This window comes from Lissotriton vulgaris, chromosome 7, assembly GCF_964263255.1.
Source record: "Lissotriton vulgaris chromosome 7, aLisVul1.2, whole genome shotgun sequence".
Taxonomy (NCBI): domain Eukaryota; kingdom Metazoa; phylum Chordata; class Amphibia; order Caudata; family Salamandridae; genus Lissotriton; species Lissotriton vulgaris.
In genome coordinates this window covers 1,304,445,889-1,304,465,749 of record NC_141695.1, presented here as the reverse complement: position 1 = coordinate 1,304,465,749, position 19,861 = coordinate 1,304,445,889, and positions in this window count along the sequence as shown.

Sequence of the window (19,861 nt, the reverse complement as noted above, 5' to 3'; positions counted from 1 at the left end):
TTGACTTTCCTTGAGTGCACCGCTAAAATTTTCGTCTTCTTGTTGTTGATGCGAAGCTCATTGTCATTAGAGTAGTCGGAAGTAGCATCCAAAAGTCTTTGCATTCCGATCTTTGTTTTGCTTAACAGTACCACGTCATCAGCATATAATAGATTTGTCAGCGGCAAGCCAGATAGTTTGGGAGCGTGGGAGTTGACCTTATTAAGAGCTTCAGGGAGGTCAGCTAAGAAAAGATTAAAAAGAGTCGGGGCCAAGACACAACCCTGTTTGAGGCCTTTTTTCGTCGGAATCGGGCGAGACAATCTTGAGCCGTCCCCGATCTTAATTCTAACCCATGTGTCCTGGTGTAGGAGTTGTATGGCTCTTAGGAGGGCCTCTGGAATGTTAAGTCTGGACAACTTCTGCCAGAGTTTACTTCTGTTGACATTGTCAAAAGCCGCTTGATAGTCAATAAACCCCATATAAAGTGAACAAGAGCAGAATTTCGCTTGGTCAATTAAGCATGAAAGGGTCATGAGATTGACTGAGGTACCGGTGTTTATTGTGAAACCTGTTTGATTTGGAGGAATTATAGAGTTTTCATCTGACCATGCCCTAAGCGAGTTGAGCAGCACTCCCGCAAAATACTTTGCTTCGTTGTCAATGAGTGCGATGAGACGGTAATTCCCTGGGGATTTTTTGTCCCCCCCTTTGGAGATTGGTGCAAGGATGGATCCACGCCAGGAGGGCGGTATGGTGTTGTTTTGCAGACATGTGTTAAAAAGGGGGCTTAGTTTCGCAGCCCAGAAAGTTGCATCTTCCTTGAACAGAGCTTGAGGAATTCCACCTGGACCAGGCGCGCCATCCTTGCGTCCCTTTTTTATTATTTTTTCAATTTCGACCTTCTGGACTGTCGCAAAATTGACGCAGCTTTGGGTCGAGTGACGTTCTTTTGTTGGTGTCATTTTGTGGCCTAGCTTCTTTAAGGAGTTTGAAGTGTTCGGGAGAGGTTCCGGGACAATCTCTGTTTGTGTTAATGTGTCCATGGGAGGGGGATTTGGATGGTTAGTGAGCAGTTCCTGGTCATTAAAGTGGGAAAAAAAGAGAAATTCAACCCACTCTATTTCAAGAATGCTCGAGGAAGCAACTTTGGATGTGCGCCCAGATGCACTATTGATTGTGCGCCAAAACCTGGCAGAGTTGTTTGTTTTAATGTCATGCTGCAGTTTGGCCCAAAACAGGTTCCATTGACTTGTGCGTAGTTCACGTTTTGCTTTCTTGAGGTGATTGCGAGCCTCTCTCAATTTTATTATTTTAGTGGGATCCATTGGATCAGTTTTTAAAGCACGCCATAAGCGATTCATCGATCTTGTTGCAGATAGTATCTCAGAATTTGAGCGCGGCGTATACTTTTGATCAGTTTGACTTGTGTGTTTTGTTGGTTTCGCGAATCTGTCAGTAAGTTCAGTAGCAAATGTTGACCAGTTGGCACATATGTTGTCCGGGCACGTTTGGCGCTCAATTATTTGTTTAGCCTCTGCTGATATGAGTTGAAGATTCTTAAAGGAGCATTTGATGCGTTTGAGGTTGATTGTAAGGCTCTCAGATGGCAAGTCCTTTACCTTTTTGTGTTGTGTGAGGCAAGTCCTCAGAATAATTTCTTGCGGGCAGTGATCACTTTCTGTTCTGTTTCCAAGACAGTATCCTGCTACTTGATGGAGCAATGAAATGCTGACGAAGGTATAATCAATTAATGAAGTGCCTTTTTTCGATAGATAGGAGAATCGAGGTGGCTTGTCAGCAGGATAACGCCCATTTAAGGCTCTTAGGCCCAGATTTTCAAGGTTACCTTGTAGAGAACTTCCATGTGGATCGTCCTTGTGCCAACCAGGCTTGGCTTGCGGTGGGATCACCCAGATGCTATCATGTGATTTGGTGACCTCATTTTTTTGAAGGACTGACATTAACCACATGTTAAAGTCACCAGTGAGTAGGATTTCTGAGTTTAGAAAACCTGTTTGCACTCTTACAACTGACGCTGTTACTTCGTCTACAAAGGATTTCCTGGATGCTGTGTTTGGGCGGACGTAGGCATTCATGAAGATTAACCTCCAATTTTGGCCATTGTTCAAAGTAAGAGAGATTCCCACACATTGGAGGCGATTTGATGAGCCCGGAAGGTCCCAGGAGGTGACTGCATTTTTTGTTGATATATAGACTGCAAGACCGCCACTCCCTCTTCCTGGACGATTCAGTTTATGTGCTGGAATATGGTGGGTTTTAAAGCCTTCTAGGTGCTGCGGTGGCATAAGCCATGTCTCTTGTAATAAGAGTATGTCGAAACCCCGAAAGTAGGAAATGGTAGCGTTGTCCTCGAGTTTGCTCGTAAGGCCATTTATATTCCATGAACAGATTTTTAAAGGAATCTTTTCGTGGCAGTCCACCCTGCTGGGATGTCAACGTAAAAGGCGGGTTGTATTCAGGGCCCCAGCCAGCCATGACCATGAACCCACCTCGTCCTGATTCCTAGTTATTGTGATCCCGTCTTCTTTTGCTTTCCTCATTGGGTGGACAGAAGTGGGAGTTTTGTTGCATGCACCCCTGAGGACGGAGTAAACTGTACCCCTCCCTACACTTTTATGTTCAACACCACAGCTTCCCTGTAGAACGTATGGATAGCCCTCTTCCCTGCCCGGTTGTATCAGTATTCCCCATTGCTTGAAGGTGTCGATTGACCCTAGAATTTTGTTCATTGCCTCTGCGGTTCTCCAGGTGATCTTTGTGGATTCGTTTGATTGGCCTTGACATGGTGCAATGAATTCTACCGATATTATGTCTTGAGTGGTAATTTCGTCTGACAAACCTGACGCTTGTATCAGCTTTAAGATGTTACCCCGATTTAGGATGTCATGGCTGCCTTTAGACTTGTATTCTGGATAGAAGAGGGTAGAGAGGTGGTTCCCACTCTGCACTGTGCTATTTGGCCTGGGCATTGCCTCTGTTTTGTCCATGATTGGCAACTGCGCAATTTTTATCAAAGAACCCGTAAAAGGGATCTTGTTGCGCACAGAATTGGGCCTTTCATTGTTTACATGACCGAAATTCCAGTTTTCACTTGCTGGGAGTGCGCCCTGTTGGTAGTTGACACGATTTACTGTATCTTCCTGCTTTAAAATGGGGCCTCCAGGTGGCCTTGTCGCGAGACTCTGAGTATGATTCACATCTGTTTCATTCTGCTTGATGTGTGTGTTAGGGGGAGCCGAGTTGGTAGTGGTTTTTTGTTCTTTTGCTTCAATGAGCAAGCATTGTCCCGGAGGGGCCGTTGGTGGTTTCTTTACTGTTGGCGGGCTGGAAATGAGGCTCTTCCTTTTGTCACAATCCTGGTTAATTGGTTGTGCTTCCGTTGTTATTCCTGGGTCAGTGGGATTTCCTTGCTCATCGTCTCCAGAGACACCAGGACGTCTAAGGCTGTTGAACATCGGGTATAGGTTTAGGACTTGTTTGCTCCTTCTCATTTTATTTCGTCCTTTCCGCTTCCTCTGTCTTTTGACTTTTCCCGGAGGGTTTTCCTCTTCTTGCTCAATTGGGGAGAGAGGGGTGGAACTAACTCTGCTAGTGACCTGGGGAGATTGCTTTCCTCTCGTGCCGCCACCTTGCACCGTATTCTCTTCAGGTCGTGGGGAGTTGACAGCTTCTTCCTCTCTTAGCCTTGAATTAAAAACTGTTTTGGATTGACGAGCTTCGCTTGGATTACCTGAATCTGTATCGCTGCCATTTCCAGAGATAGGTGTAGCTTTTGCTATTTCTTTTAAGTCTGCTACAAGCTTTTCCATTATACCTGGAAGCGAACAAAGTTTCTCCACTATTGGTGAGCAATCGCATCCTTGCTGCGGGCGATCTACAGTTTCCTGGGCCCGTCTAATCAGGCTGTTTAGATTTGAGATCCTTTCGTCGATTTGGGCAACGTATACGGCAAGTGTATTTAGAAGGCTGATTTGAATGTCCATTTTATCAGCCTGGTAGAACATTGCATCTGCTGACTTTTGAAGGATAACAAGGGCGGTAGCCCATGCTTTTTCTTGTGAGGGGACCTCGCTTTTGTCCTGCCTTGGAGTTACTGGTGGCTTAGGAGGGCCAGGATTTGAGTTCCCATATGAATTCAACATTTTTGCCCATTCCGTCGAATCGAGGTAGGAAAGCTCCTTCATAGCACCCTCAGCATCATCTGTGTTCGTTACGATTTCAGTGTGCACTGGCTCAGATTTGCACACACGGTGTAGGTCCTGTTGGTTACAACCACCCCCCCCAAAGGAGGTGCCTGGATTTTCCGTTGCAAAGGCTGTATTGGTGCCCTTGATGAAGTGAAGCGCAGATTCACCGTTTTGACTGCACGGGATGCTGAAGCTGGCTTCAGGAAGCATTTGGTTAAGGTTTCCCAAAATGCTGTTTTTTTCTGCCGCTGGTTTTATGTTGATTTCCTTTATGTTGAGGCCAACGCTGGATATGGATAAAGCGAATCTGGATGGAGCAGAGTTGTGGCTACACGCTCTCAGTCTTGGGGGAGTCTTCCTTACTGGGCTCCACCTGAGTGCGGTTCGAACTGCCGTTAGCGGTTTGATGGAAGCTGTGGTTGACTTGTGACTGCATTGAGGAGTTCCTAATGCCCCATTTGCTGCGGGGCCCTTGGATATGATCACCAGTGGGCTTAGGGGAGTTGGAAGCCCAGTGATGTTCTTGTTGCTAGAAAAAACTGTTGACCCGGCGTCCTTTATGTAGTTGAATTTTGTTGTTATCTTTGGTTGATTTCCAATAGGTTTACTGGCCCTTGTATCAGGACACTTCCTGAAGGCCTGAGACTCGCTATCGATTGTGATATCGGTGTCGCTCAGCAGCAGAATAGGTGACCGTTCTGGGTCCGAGACTGCCCTCACGTCTCTCCCTTTGCTTTTCTTTTTCCTTTGGGGAGCAGTTATCCTCACCCTGCCGGATCTCATCTCAAGGCAGCAAAATAGATGAGGAGCTTAACTGAGGAAAGGCTCACAGGAATACTGCTGGACCTCTGCTACGGCAGAGCTTCAAACAGCTGCTACTGGCCACTAGTCGCTGGGCACAGGTCCCTTTTCACAAAGCCCAGATCACTGATCACTTGTTCCCGCTTTCTCTTCTGTTCGCCAGCCCGCACCCCCAGCACTCAGGGTGATGGCGGCGACGACGGTACAGTCTTTAGCCGTAGGGCTCAGTTTTTAGTGGGGACTGGGTGTGGGTGTGGGTATGGGAGTAGGTGTGGTTGTTTTCCGTCGTGTCCCACCAACCCAAACCCCAGAAGGCAAGCAACAGTTTTAGATAACACGAGCCTCAAACGCTGCACCCCTACCTCTTCGGGTGTGGTTCGGTCACAATACGTGATCCAAGGACTGGGTCCGACGCCTTGGAGCGGTCTTTTGAAGCAGCCGGACTCCTCCTGTCAGTACCCTCAGCAGACTTGGCTTGGCTTGGCTCGGCACAGCAGCTCGGCGCCACTCACACTGTCTCCCTAGCGCTGTCTCTCTAGCGCTGTCTCTCTCCCTGTGATACTGAGAGCACAGGGCAACCGGCAGCTTCAGGGAGTTATGGCCCGATTGGGGGGGCCAAGTGGGGCCAAAGGCGGCCCTGTCGGCCAGCTCCAGGTGCGGCCCGGTACTTAGAAGCCCAAAATGCTAGAAACGCCAAACCGCCGCCAAACAGCCTCTCGCAGCCGGTCCACTCTTCGCTCTGGCTCCGTGCTCCTCACAAAACGCGGCAGGCAGGCAGGCAGGACTCCCCCAGTCCTAAGGGCTCGCTTCACGCTTCACGCTTCACCTTCGCTTCACCTTCGCCCTCGGCCCCCAACAAAGCTTCGGCCCTGATGCAGCTTCTGCTCTGCTGCTCTGAGGCTGCTCCGGGGGCCGCGCACGCGATCGCCACCTAGCGGTCACAACTGCCAACTGCACTCAACTCTGGAACGAGAGCAATGCACTGTGATCTTAAATTTATTTAAATCTCATCGTTGTATTTTTCTGTCTAGAAAAATTGGCTGAACATCCATTTTTGTCCTGATGAAGACAAATGAATTTGTCGAAACGCGTTGACACACGACACACAGCCATATTCTCTACATTCAGAGAATATTATTGAAGAAAATGAATCTTTTTTATATTCTGTGAAGTCTTTTATATATTCTGAGAACAATCAAATGAACTTCATGATATAATATGTCTATTGTGTAATTTATTCAATTTTATGTATACGTTTATCTTTTACATCTATATTAAAGTATATCTTTTTTGATATCATTTCAGTCCATTGCAGTAATCATTTTTATTACATTTTTTGTGTATTCGAATATTGTCTCCATATTCAGCCAGCTCTTGTACTTCTAGCCTGCCTGGGTATTTACCTTTACAAGAAATTGTTGTCCCTGACCCAGGAGTCTCATCCACATCAGGGGGTCCTTGATACCTACAAGATAGTGCCCTCAATAATGGACATAGACAACATACTAGCGTTTAGAAGGCTCACATCCCGGGATAATCCCTTATGGAGTTTTTAACGAACAATTACACAATGTGCAAGATTTCATTAAAGTGCAAATGCAAAATGCCATCAACATTAGACATGGGCAACATTCTTGTGCTCGGAAAGCAACATCACTGGATAATCCCATATGGAATTTGAAAAAGTGCAAACTCGTCAATGTGCAAACCATCAATAAAGTGCAAATAGTGTCATGTATACAATTGGAGTATCAATAAATAACCATCCTATTGCCATATAAAACACAATGTTAAAATCAAAGTGTAAAATATATATATACATACATTATTAGTTGATATATATATATTGACCTTACACTATATACACTGGATGAGATATCAGGTAGTCAATACACATGGATGCATGAATGTATTTGCCAGTTCCTGAAATCGCAGCATCCTGACTTGAATATTTCCATTGCACAAACCCACAGTATGTCTGTGTCCTAAGGTGAATAGTGAGGAGAGGAGATATCATTTTCTAAAATGCCCAACAATATCGCGGCCTCTCTTCTTATTCGCCTATGTTGAGATATGCACACCTCATTTGACATTCAAAAATGGCATTAGCGTGAAAGTGAGTAATATAAATCAATTTTTTACTTTTTCTGTTTTGTTTTTTAGTTTTTTTGTATTTTTGCCTTTTGTTCTTTTTCTCATTTTGAGTACTGTTTAGCGTTTGTTGAACAGTCATGTAGCCTAAGCCTAGGCTACACTTCACAACTGGGTCAATTGCAACCCTAGACTTGCACAGGTCATGAGATATGCTGAAAGTGCCGTATACCACTGTCCAGTTATACAATAGGACAACCAAGCTAGATATACTCATAAGCAGGTCTGGATGATAAAGTCCTGCACAGTTATCGCTAGTGGCTCATTAGAGGGGTGGGAGATCCAGAGCAGGAAATTAAATCAGAGAGATAGATCAGAGACAGGTGTAAAAATCTTCAGTTGAGTTCAAACCCCCCGGGGCTCTGCTATCCATTTCCAGTATGTACCTGGTCTCCAACCTCCTGAGGGCACCCTCCCTATCTCCTCCTCTTCTCAGTGGGCCCACACTATCTATGGCATATTATCTCACAAGGGTGCTGTCGTTGTTGTGGTGCTCCTTAAAGTGGCGGGCCACCGGATATGCCGGGTCACTGGTGTTGATGGCCCTTATGTGCTGGAGTATCCTCTTGTGCACCTGCAGCTTGGTGCTACCCACATACCGCAGGGCACACGGACACTCCAGCACATAAACCACAAATTCACTTTTGCAAGTCAGTTGTTTCTTGATCTTGCGTGCACTGGGGGTGAACGGAACTGCATATTCTGTTTTGTTAAGCCCATGTTGGCATGCTTTGCAGGCTGAACATTTCCTCAAGCCCTTGCTCTTGTCTAGCCAGTTCTTAATGGTTGTAACCTCTGGGCTGGATTTGACTAGTGCATCTTGCAACGAATATGCTTTTCTATAGGTGATAGATGGTGTAGCTGGTATTTTGTCACCTATGACAGGGTCACATTTGATTAACCCCCAGTGTCTGGAAATGATCTTACTGAGCACCCTATGTTGCCTGTTGTAGGCCCAGATCAGTCTGGCTGGCTGATCTTGGGAGATAGTTGGCCCTGTAGTGATTTTACGTTGAAGGGTTTCGCTTCTTGATAGAGCATTGGCTTTAGCAATGGCCTTGTCAATTAGCCCAGAATTGTACCCCCTTGCCAAGAATCTAATCCTGCTAGCCTGCTGTGCTAGATGACATTGAGCTTCAGTGCTGGTCAGCCATCTGATACGCAACATCTCCCCATAGGGGATGCTGCGTATGAGATGGGAAGGGTGGTGACTACTGGCATGGAGTATCGTGTTGCCCGCCGTGGGCTTCCTATATAGCTTGGTTTCAAATTTGTCCTGTCCAACTGATAATGTCATGTCTAGGAAATGTACCTGTTCCTTACTGATATCAGAAGTGAACTGCAAGTTGTAGTTGTTACAATTCAAAATCTCAATAAATTGCTCAGCTTCCTGACGAGTTCCCCTCCAAACGAGGAACACATTGTCTATAAAACGATACCAGCGTACAATAGACCGCATGGCAATGTCAGAGTGTTCGCCAAAGAGGACCTGTCTTTCCCAATAGCCCATATGAAGGCAGGCATAACTGGGAGAGAAACAGGCCCCCATGGCAACACCCCTGACCTGCTGGTAGTATCTGTTGTTAAACATGAAGAAATTATAGTGCAAACAGAATGAAATCATAGACAACAACATGCGATTGTGATCTGCCATTAAAATCGGTCTCTGTCCCAAGAAAAATTCTGTAGCTCGTAGACCATCTTGGTGATTAATACTGGTGTACAAAGACGTAACGTCTAATGTTATTAGCCATAAATCAGGATCCCACTTTATATCCTCGATTTTGCGCACAAAATCATTAGAATCCTGAACAAATGACGGTAAGCTTTGTACATGTTCTTGCAAAAATGAGTCTACATAGATGGTTGTCTTTTCTAACAAACCCCCGCAGGCTGCAATAATCGGCCTTCCCGGGGGGTTGACCGGGTTCTTGTGAACCTTTGGGATTAGATATAGGACCGGCATGATCGGGTTGTCATTCTTTAGGTACTTAAGCTCATCCATGCTTAACAAACCAAAAGATCTCCACCCCATCAATAATGAATAGAAGTCTGCCTGGGCTTTCTTCACCAGGGTGATGTCACTGTGTCTATAACAATCTGGATTGTTCAATATGGAGAGGGCTTCTTCCATATATAGTTGTCGTGGCCATAACACTATATTGCCCCCCTTGTCTGATTGCCTCACAATGACATTTTCGTTTTGTTGGATGTTTTTGATGAGCTTCAAGTATTGATCATTCTGGGTGTATTTCCTACGTTTGGAGTTGAGCAGTTTTGAGTGCAGCACCTTGATTTCTTTAACAGCTGCATCATGGAAAATGTCGATATTGTCATATATCATCACAGGAGTATATGTAGAGCGTGGTTTGAACGATGTGAGGCCCCCCACCTTGTTTGTTGTTTGAGCCAAGGCTATATATATATATATATATTACCTTTCTAAAGGTCTCCAGTAGGTAGTTATAGTTAGGACCTTGTTTCTATTCAAAAAGCATTTTTTCTTTTGCCAACATCTTTGGCACCGGTTGACAAATCTTCACAAAATTTCCAAAACTAATGTGGCTCTCCAGTCAGCTCCTGTAATGAAAGTTTCGGAATGATTCACAAGCGGGGGCCGAGAAAAGAGGGGGTCCAAAACACGTTTTCCATTGGAATTTTGAAACAGGCTACATCCTGAACTGCTGAATGGATTGACACCAAATTTGGCATAAGGGTTGCCATTGGTTCAGAAAGAGACTTTTTTTAAATGGTGTAAATCCATTCAGTAGGTCCTGAGAAATAAACAAAATATCGATATCTGAGAACTGAGGAGTGTTTACGATCCCTCCCAGGCAAGAGCTTCACTCTGATTGGTCAACATATTCTGGTTTGGAGTGTTGGCAGCCATCTTATGACTAAGTAACTGAGTCACAAGAAAAAAGTGAAAAAAACATTAAAAAAGAAGAAAAGGGGGCAGGGTAATAACACCCTGCCCCACAGGCACAAAAAAAGCTTTTAAGAAAAGATATCAGCAGAATTCACACTGGGAGCGCGAATCCTGCTGAACATTTTTAAAAAAAAATAAAGCGTGGGCTCCCATGCTTTGTTATTGTTAAGCCCCCAGGACCTGGCCTTGCAGCCCTCCACCAAGAGCCTTTGATGGCCTTGGTGACCGCCTCCCCCATGGCCAGGGTCCTGCAGTGTCCTGGGTTGCCCACCCCCTGGACATTCCTGTTTGCTATGGCAGGGTGGGAGCACGGCTTCCGCCCTGCCATAGCAAACACTGCTTTGCTTCATTGAAGTGAAAGCAGGAAAACCTGCTCTCGCTTAAATGAAGCAAAGCAGGATTGCTTTTGAGCATGGGGAGCTGCATGTTAGCAGCTCACCTTGCTCAAAAGCAATGCCGGCTCCAGCAGGAGGTGGGGTGTCGGTGGGACCGTGGGGGCATTGGGGCTCCCCCCCACAGTCCCCAACCAAAAGGGCCAGCCATGAGGAATGGGGATCCAGTGCTAGGACTTGACCAGGAGGGGGACCGCACGACCCCCCTCCACGTTAATTTGAAAAAAGAAATCTGTGCCCTGGGGGATGGAGCCCCCGGGGACAGAAATGGGCCAGGGGAGGGGGCCACACAGATCCCATCATCACAAATATAAATGAACAAATAAAAAAACAGGTTAGGCCCCAGGGGATGGGGTGCCTGGGGCCAATAGTGGCCCAGGGAAGGGGGGCCACGCGGCCAGGAGGCGCATTTGCAGAGTCGTGCACGGTGGGGGCAGGCCTGATATAACAAGTGTGCAAACACCCCCCTGGCACATTGTAAATTGGGGGATTAAGTCCACTTCAATCCTGAGGGTCCCTGGGGGCAAATTAGCTCACCAGGTACCTTCGGTATAGCTGCGTTGCTGAGAGGTGGTCCGAGTCCACGTCCCTTTTTACTCCACTCTTCAAAAGAGACTTCTGGTGCATTGTTGGTCGGGCAATGAGGTCCTCTTGTGTCCTGAGGACCTCAGGACAGAAGTAGACTTCAACCTCCGAGCAGCAGTGCACCAGAAGCCGCGTTTGCAGTGTGGTGTAAAAAGGGTTGTGTCATCGGAAGACCTCTCTGTAACACAGCTCTGTGGCGCTTACCGGAGGTACCTGTGGGCTAGTTGCCCCCCGGGACACTCAGGAAACAAGGGGGCTTAATAGGGACATTATAGTTAGAAATTAGCATTTAAAAAGCCTTAGAAATTCACTGAAAAAAACATAGGTTTCAGGGACATTATAGTTAAAAATTAGTATTTAAAAAACCCTAGAAATCCACTGAAAAAAACACAGGTTACAGGGACGTTATAATTAGTTGGACATTTCACTCGGACAAAATCAGAGAAATTCGGCCATTATAGTTATTAGAGATGACTATAACTCTAACCCACCCCTGCAATGCAATGCTGATGAAGTCACATTTAACATCAGTCAAGACATGGTCAGTGACATCACTGATGACATCACTATTGACATCTCAAATGACATCACTGATGACATCATCCATGTGATAATCTGATGCACCTCCTCACACCCTAAGAAAACCTTTTATATACCCTCTCTAAAATACTGACTACCAATATCGAAACCATAGACAGACCAATAGCAGTTAGTACAAACCCACTGAGTGATTCCTAGGTTTCCACACACACATCCACTCAATCACCCATACAGTAACGCAGTCAAATTTCAAGTTTCAGGTTTATTTTATTTTGTTTGATTAATTAAAATCTTACAAAGGTAGATAAAATATCAAAACATTTTGAAATTATAATAAAACAATCCATCATTCCAATTTATATCCAAAAACCTGATTATATGCCATACATATTAAGTTATAAAGCAATTGATCATTTAGCATTTTTTTCAAAGACTTGATTATAATTTATACATGGTGGCTCAGTCCATAAATAATTCAAGTGAAAGGCTCCAATTAAATTACTACAGCTCGTAGGAATTTCCCAAAAGCTGAATTCATTGGTAAATCTTCAAGGTTTAAACATGCGATCAGTGCTTGCCTAAATGTCCTTACACTGCGTATATTAAACAGTCTCTTCAGTGTAGTTTTTCTTTCACTTTCCAGAGCCGGGCAGAGACACAGTAAATGAATAATGTTTTCTTGCCCTAATTTACAAACCCTGCATAGGTTTTTTTCTTCTGGTCTCTTCCATGGTGTTAAGTGACATAGTCCTGGCAAACAACCAAATCTAGCTTTAATAAAAATCTGTTTATTTTGCTTGGTCCACAATGTTTCTAAATATTTTTGCACCTTTTTTCCTTGAATCCATTTACGATTGGCCAATGCGTGATTTCTTTTTTCCAACATATCTTTGTCCTTTATCAAGGAAAGGTGGTTGGTAAGCTTATTTATCGTTTTTTTGAAGCTTTCCTGTGAGATAGTGGTATTCCAAATCGATGGTATACCAAATTCTTCTATTGACCTATTTAGGTAGGAACATACATGTACATTTCTGTTATTTTTTACTTTTTGCCACAGTAAACAAGATATTTGATTATCCTGATCATTTTTTATTCTGCTCCATGTTTTCAGTAATTGTCCTTTCCTTGTATATAGTTGATTATTTAGCCGAAATTCCAACCGGACCTGAGCTTGTGAGGCGTTCTTTGGCAGAGAAAATAAAATTCTATATGCTTTAGCGACAGCAGTGTTAATGATATCAGCATCTTTTCCATTGATTGCCTCTCTACCATATGTTAAAGTAGGGAGTAATTTTGCAGCAATTATTTTTAGAAAAGGGTGATAAGACAGGTCTCCTATGGTTTTCTGAATGATTCTAAAAGCCGCAACAAGGGAGTTTGCTTTCCTTGTAATAACCTGTTTTTGTAGCAGGAAGTTTACATTATCGTTAAAAATAACACCAAGGTATTTGTAGAGCAACTTGTTCCAGTTCTTTGTCTTCCAAAAACCATTTATGTTTAAATTTGAATTGCACATTGTTTTGTAATAACCATTACCTTGGTCTTAGCTTCGTTTATTACAAACCCATTTGCTTTTGAATACTTAAAAATGCTATCAATTAATCATTGCATTCCAATTTTGGTATGACTTAAGAGTATGACGTCATCAGCATACAACAAATTGCATACTGTTTGTATGCTAACCTTGGAGGATGTGCATTGACTTCGTTCAACATAGTAGAAAGATCGGCTAGTAATAAATTAAAAAGTAAGGGGGCCAAAACGCACCCTTGTTTTAAGACCGCTTGTTGTAGGAATTTCATTAGTTAGTATGCTTCCATCACCAATCCTCACCCTAACCCAGGTTTCAGAGTGCAGAATTCTGATAATTTTTAGCAAAATATCCAGAATTCCTTGGTTTTTTAATTTAGCCCACAGAAGGTCTCTCAATCAAAAGCAGATTTGAAATCTATGAAACAAAGATATAAGGGTTTTGTTCCTAAAATTGCCTTATCAATTAATACCGATAATGTTAGGATATTTGTAAATGTTCCAAGGCCTTTGATAAAGCCTGTTTGATTTGGGGGCATTTTCTGGTTCTCTGTCAAAGGCACCAATAAAATCCCAGCAAACAATTTTGCGTCTGTGTCTTGCAAGGTAATTAGCCGATAGTTTTCCGGCATTTGCCAATTTCCTTTCTTAAAGATTGGTGTTATTAGCAATCCTTTCCATAATTTTGAAATCAATCCACTCCGAACTACCTCACGAAAGACATCGGTCAAGTAAGTAGACCAAAATTCTGGTGCTTCCTTGTATAATGCAAACGGAATACCGTTGGGACCAGATGCCCCATCCTTCTATTTCTTAATCAGCTTGCCCACCTGTGAGTTGCTTATATAAATTTCATAGTCGCCTTCCAGGTCATCTTTTATCCTCTTTTCCTGATTTTACATTGATTATTTTCTGAGGTTTATGTGTTTAAAGGTTTAAAAAGAAACGTCACCCAGTCTTCTTCATTTAAAACAGACCCTACAACCTGCTTGTTTGGTCTTGCTAGACTGTTAATCAATTTCCAGAACTTCCGTGAGTTTGTTAAAGAACTTGCGTGGAATATTTTTCTCCACAGATCTTGCCTGGCTTTATTTTTTTCATTCCATATTAATTTCCTCAGATTGTAATTTGTGTTTTTTAGTAATACCCCTAGTTCCTCATTAAATGGAAACTTATTTAACTGTTTCCTAAGGCTATTTAGCGTGCGTCTGACTTTTCTTACAGTAAATGGGAGGTAGATGTTAGATTTGCTTATTTCACTTTGGGACGTTTGTTTTCTTTCTACGCATGATGTTTGTTCATTATAACTCACTATCTTCTCTGTAAATTTTTTCCATTGGTCTGTTACTGTTTTCATCCATGTTTCTTGACTAGTTTGTTGACTATGATCACTGTCCGAGACTTTGTTCAAACTGTAGGTTTTCACTTTATTGAAAGTACACAACGATGTCAGTGTGTAATCAATAAGTGAATTACAGTTACATGAATGGAATGGGCAAGCGGGTGGACTGTCCGTTGAGAATCTACCATTTAATATTCTGAGTTGCAGAGCTTCCATGTCCATCACAAAATGTCTCCCCGTTCTAGTTTGTTTATTAGTTATTCTGGGTTCCATTATTAGTTCCGGGATTTCCCATTGTTGATTTTGTGACTGAACAAAGTCGTCCAGCATAAAGGATATTAACAAGTTTATATTAAAATCCCCTGTTACAATGTAATCTGCTAAGGGCTCTTCCAAGATTTGCTCCAGTATGAAATTATTAAGAGCGGTACACATCTCTTTCTTGGAGGTCTGTTTTGGAGGTATATATGTGTTGACTAAGATTAGAGTTTTGTATGACCTGTTTTTGCAGGCTTTATATCGTAGCTTTACCGCAAGCAGATTTTTGTTATTCGTCTGTATTTGGTCATGTTTTGCTTCTTGATCAATCCATACAAATATTGCTAGAACACCACAGGGACGACCACATTTCTGATATTTGATTGCAGGCTCAAAGTATCCCTTGTAGTGTTTTAACATAAATGGCTCAATTGCCCATGTTTCCTGCAATAGTACTATTTGATTGGTATTTGATCATCCATGTATTTGAGCAAATCTTTATTATCAAAGTGACCATGCCCTGTACCTGTTGGTCTGCCTTTAATGAGGTTTGTCTATGCTCCTTACTACTGTGTAAAGCTGTTGTGATGAATTTTTACAGTCACTTCATATATGTTTTCTCTCTTTAATATATTAAACCCTTTTTTTCCTTCTGGATTTGTTTTGCTCAGGGAATTTTTTAATATGGAATAAACAGGGTTGTTTTTTTCAAGTTGTGATTGCTTTGACGGACTTCCTCTAATTAAAAATGGTGTTGGATAGACCTTAAGTGGCGGTGGGCTGATTAGTATCCCCCAACTATGGAAGGTTCCGCACTCTTTCAAGATAAAGTCCGCTATAGGCCCGGTGGCTACTGTTACCAATGTTAATGGGTGTCTTCCTTCAGGGTCAAGCTGAAAACCTACACATTCAATATCCTCAGATGTTATCTTTTTAAGTGATGGTATAATTATTGGAGGATATTTCCTCTATTTAGGATGTCATGTGTCCCTCTTAATTCATAGAGAAGTTTAAAGATCATTTGAGCAGGCTTATTTTTTAGAAGCCTTATTTGACTTTTTTTGTCCTCTGTTGTTTCCGTATTCCTCATACGTGATCCGCATTTTCTGTCCACTTCTTTCAATTACTAGAGTATTTCGAGTTTTTGTATACATCGATTCATCTGTAATTTCTTTTATGTTCCAAAAATTTGACATTGTTCTATCAGCCCCCAGTTTATTTCTCCCAGGGATGATATCTTCTTTTTGGTTTGTATTCATAACAAGACTGGGTGATGTTTTTTGATCTTGCTCTGTTAGGTACCGGGTTGTTGGAACTTTGTGAGTTTGCAAGGCATTCTGATTATGCACTGTTATTCTGAATTCCGGTATATTCCGTGGTATCATTTCTTTTGTTATACTTTTAGTTTGTTCACTTTTAATGTCGCAAAAAGTGAGATCTTTTATTAGATAACTGTTTGTGGAGAAGTGTGGCTCACTGGTTAGAGGAGGCAGACCTGGAAGCAGAGGTCAGCCCGGGACCAGGGTTCAATTCCCAGCTCGGCGGGGTCTTGAGGCCTAAAAAAAAAATGTCCATGGACTCGACAATTCTCGCTCTGGGGCCTACTCGATTCACGGGTTCACACTCTGCAACTCTGGGCAATAGCTTGCTTAATCTCCACAATGGCTCTTCACGACGGGATGCCTGGCTTTCACCTTGCGGATACCCTGCCGGGGTTATCTCACAGGGGAATACCAGAACGGGTTCCCTAAGCAAGCGCTTAGAAACCAGTGGTGATTTGCACGATATAAATTCCTGTACATTTACATTTGCATTTCCGTTGGTTTTGCGTTTTGCTTCTTCTTAATGCAAACGTTGTAGTTCGACTCCGGAAGCAGACAGTGTTTGGTCAGAGTTTTCAGCTGCTGCACTTATATTTAATCTGGCCAATTTTTGATTGCTTCAAGGGTTCATTGGTTTAGCAAAAATATCATAATATTTTTCTTTTCCATCACTTACTCAAACACCTACTCAGTCATGCAAAGAATCAATCACACCCATTTACTCACCTATACAGTTATACACAGACCACCTCACTTATTTATACAAATACTAACACATACTTACTCTCTTATACAATCACTGATACAAGCACACACTAATCCATACAGCCACTCTCACAATCACTCACTCTCATGTATAGTCATTTATATTAGGGGTGGGTGGCAAATTCCGTTCCGCTCGCGGAACTTGCAAAATTTCGGTATTGATTGTCAATTTATTTTCACAAGCAACATCCTCAACATTGTGTATTTGTTATCCCATGGATGTGTGTGTCCATGTGAGCATGCGTCTGTGTTTCTTGTTGAGAGTGAGACCCAGCCTAACGGGCGGGCGCAACAAGAAATCTCCGCAAGCACGCAAAATTGCCATTTCACAAAATGTTGTGTAGAGCTACTCCGCAAATTCCACCCACCCTTTATTTATGTACTCCAACAATCACATATACTGCCTTTCACATATGTAGTTATTCACACATATACCAGTGAGGCATCAATTCACTCACCAACATACCCCACTCATATAGCCTTTCACAGATGTACTCTTGAACCCATACACCCAGTGAATCACCCACTCACATATCTATGCACAGAGTCACCCACCCCACCCACTCACACAGACACTCAGGCACCCATACAGAAACTCAGACAACCAATCAATAACCCATACAGACAGTAATGTAGCTACTCGCCAACCCATGCTGCCTCTTATACACCAACTGACAGACTGATCCAGACATTTACAGTTTACTCACCAGCCCATGCATTCCGTAAAATAAGATTAATCAGTCACTTATACAATCAGTCACACACCTAATAAATCATCCATTCAGACATGTACACACCCACTCATTCTTCAATATACCTTGGTGCATATATATATATATATTACCTTCTGGCGGTCGCCAGTAGGTAGTTATAGTTAGGATTTTTTTTCAATGTTAAATATCAAAATTCTATTTGGAATAACTTTGGCACCGGTTGATGAATCTGCCTGAAAATTTCCTCAAAATGGCCTCGTTGAGTTCCGGTCCTTCCCTGAAAGTTTGGGGGGATGCGTCAAGCGGGGGCCGAGATAAAAGTGGGGGGCCAAAACGCGTTTTCCCCATGTTAATTTCCATAGAGCGGTCGACCTCACTTTTACCCTGAATGGCTGAATGGATTTCCACCATACTTGGAAAAATTGTAGGGACTGGTAGCCCGATGTGCCTTTGCTATGTCTCAAGATATGTGCTCCATTGGATTTTGAGTAATTTAGGTTCAAAAAAATATATATATCTATAGGCGCACCCCGGTACGCGCACCGGGGAGCGCACCGGGCGTGCTACGCGACTTGCGCACGGAAAGGTGATTGGCTCACTAGTGTAAACATTCGAAACAGTCAGGAGCGGCTGCCATCTTGTGTCTCGGTAGGATCGAGACACAAGAGGTGGCATAAAAAAAGGGGGAAATGACTATAAGGGGGCAGGGTAGACCCCCATGACCCCCTAGGTTTGATGTGGGGGCTAAAATAGGGTCCCGAGGGGCATTTAAAAAAAAAATCCGATTTGCACGGGGGAGCGCCTGGTATGCGCACCGTGGAGCGCACCGGGGAGCGCACCGGGGAGCGAAACATGGGGAAAATCCAGGGTCTTATGTATGAAGGCCTTGCAACAGTTTTACGCCGCCGGTGCGTCACTTTTTGTGACACAACAGCGGTGTAAAAATGCGCCTCGTTGCGCCATATTCAAAAAGTGACGCATCTAGGTAGATGCGTCACTTTTTAAACCCCTGCGCAACATTATACCTGCGTCAGGTGTAATGTATGCAGAGGGGGTGTTCCCCCACAAAAAGCCTCGTAATAGTGACGCAGTGAAATCTATGAGATTTGACTGCGTCACTTTTAGGACGCTGTTGCGTTAAAATCTTGCGCCTGCCTCACAGCAGGCGTAAGACTGACGCAAGCCCTTTCACATGGGGCTTTCCCCATGTGAAAGGACGCATTAGCCCCATGTGAAAGGACGCATTACTGGAGTTGCGTCAATTTTGTGACACACTCCAGCAATGCGTCACTTTTGCGCTTACAGATACGTCAGAAATACTGACGTATCTGTAACTCCTTTTGACATGATTCGTCATACATTAAATATGACGCATCAGGAATGTCGTAAGGAGTGCGCACTGAAAAGTGACGCATCGCTGTTTTCACGCAGCGATGCGTCACTTTTCATAAATGAGGCCCCCAGTTTATTTACTGTGTCACCTCTACGACCCTTTCTTGCATCAATACGTCCCTTTTGCATACATTACACCAGACGTAGGAATAATGTGGCGCAGGGGCTTACAAAGTGACGCAACTACCTAGATGTGTCACTTTGTAAATATGACTGAATAAGGCGCATTTTTTACAGCACTGGTGCGTCACAAAAAGTGACGCACCGGTGGCGTTAAAGTGATGCATGGCCTCATAAATGAGGCCTTTAGTCTTCTACTCATGCGTCATATTAAATTTATGACGTATTATGTTGGAGGTTCTTACAGATACGTCAATATTTCAGACGTTTCTGTAAGCGCAAAAGTGATGCATTGCTGGAGTGTGTCTCAAAAATGAAGCAACTCCAGCAATGTATCCTTTCACATGGGGCCAAGCCCCATGTGAAAGGGCCTGCACGCCTGCTGTGAAACAGGTGTAAGATTTGGACGCAACAGCTTCATAAAAGTGACGCAGTGATATGTCATAGATTTCACTGCGTCACCTCTACGACCCTTTCTTGCGTCAATACGTCCCTTTTGCATACATTACACCTGACGTAGGTATAATGTGGCGCAGGGGCTAACAAAGTAACACATCTAACTAGATGCGTCACTTTGTAAATATGAGCATAGGTGCATTATTTTCACCACTGGTGCATCACAAAAAGTGACGCACCGGTGGCGTTAAAGTGACGCATGGCATCATAAATGAGGCCTTTAGTCTTCTACTCATGCGTCATATTAAATTTATGACGTATTATGTTGGAAGTTCTTACAGATACGTCAGTATTTCAGACGTATCTGTAAGCGCAAAAGTGAGGTATTGCTGGAGTGTGTCTCAAAAATGATGCAACTCCAGCAATGCATCCTTT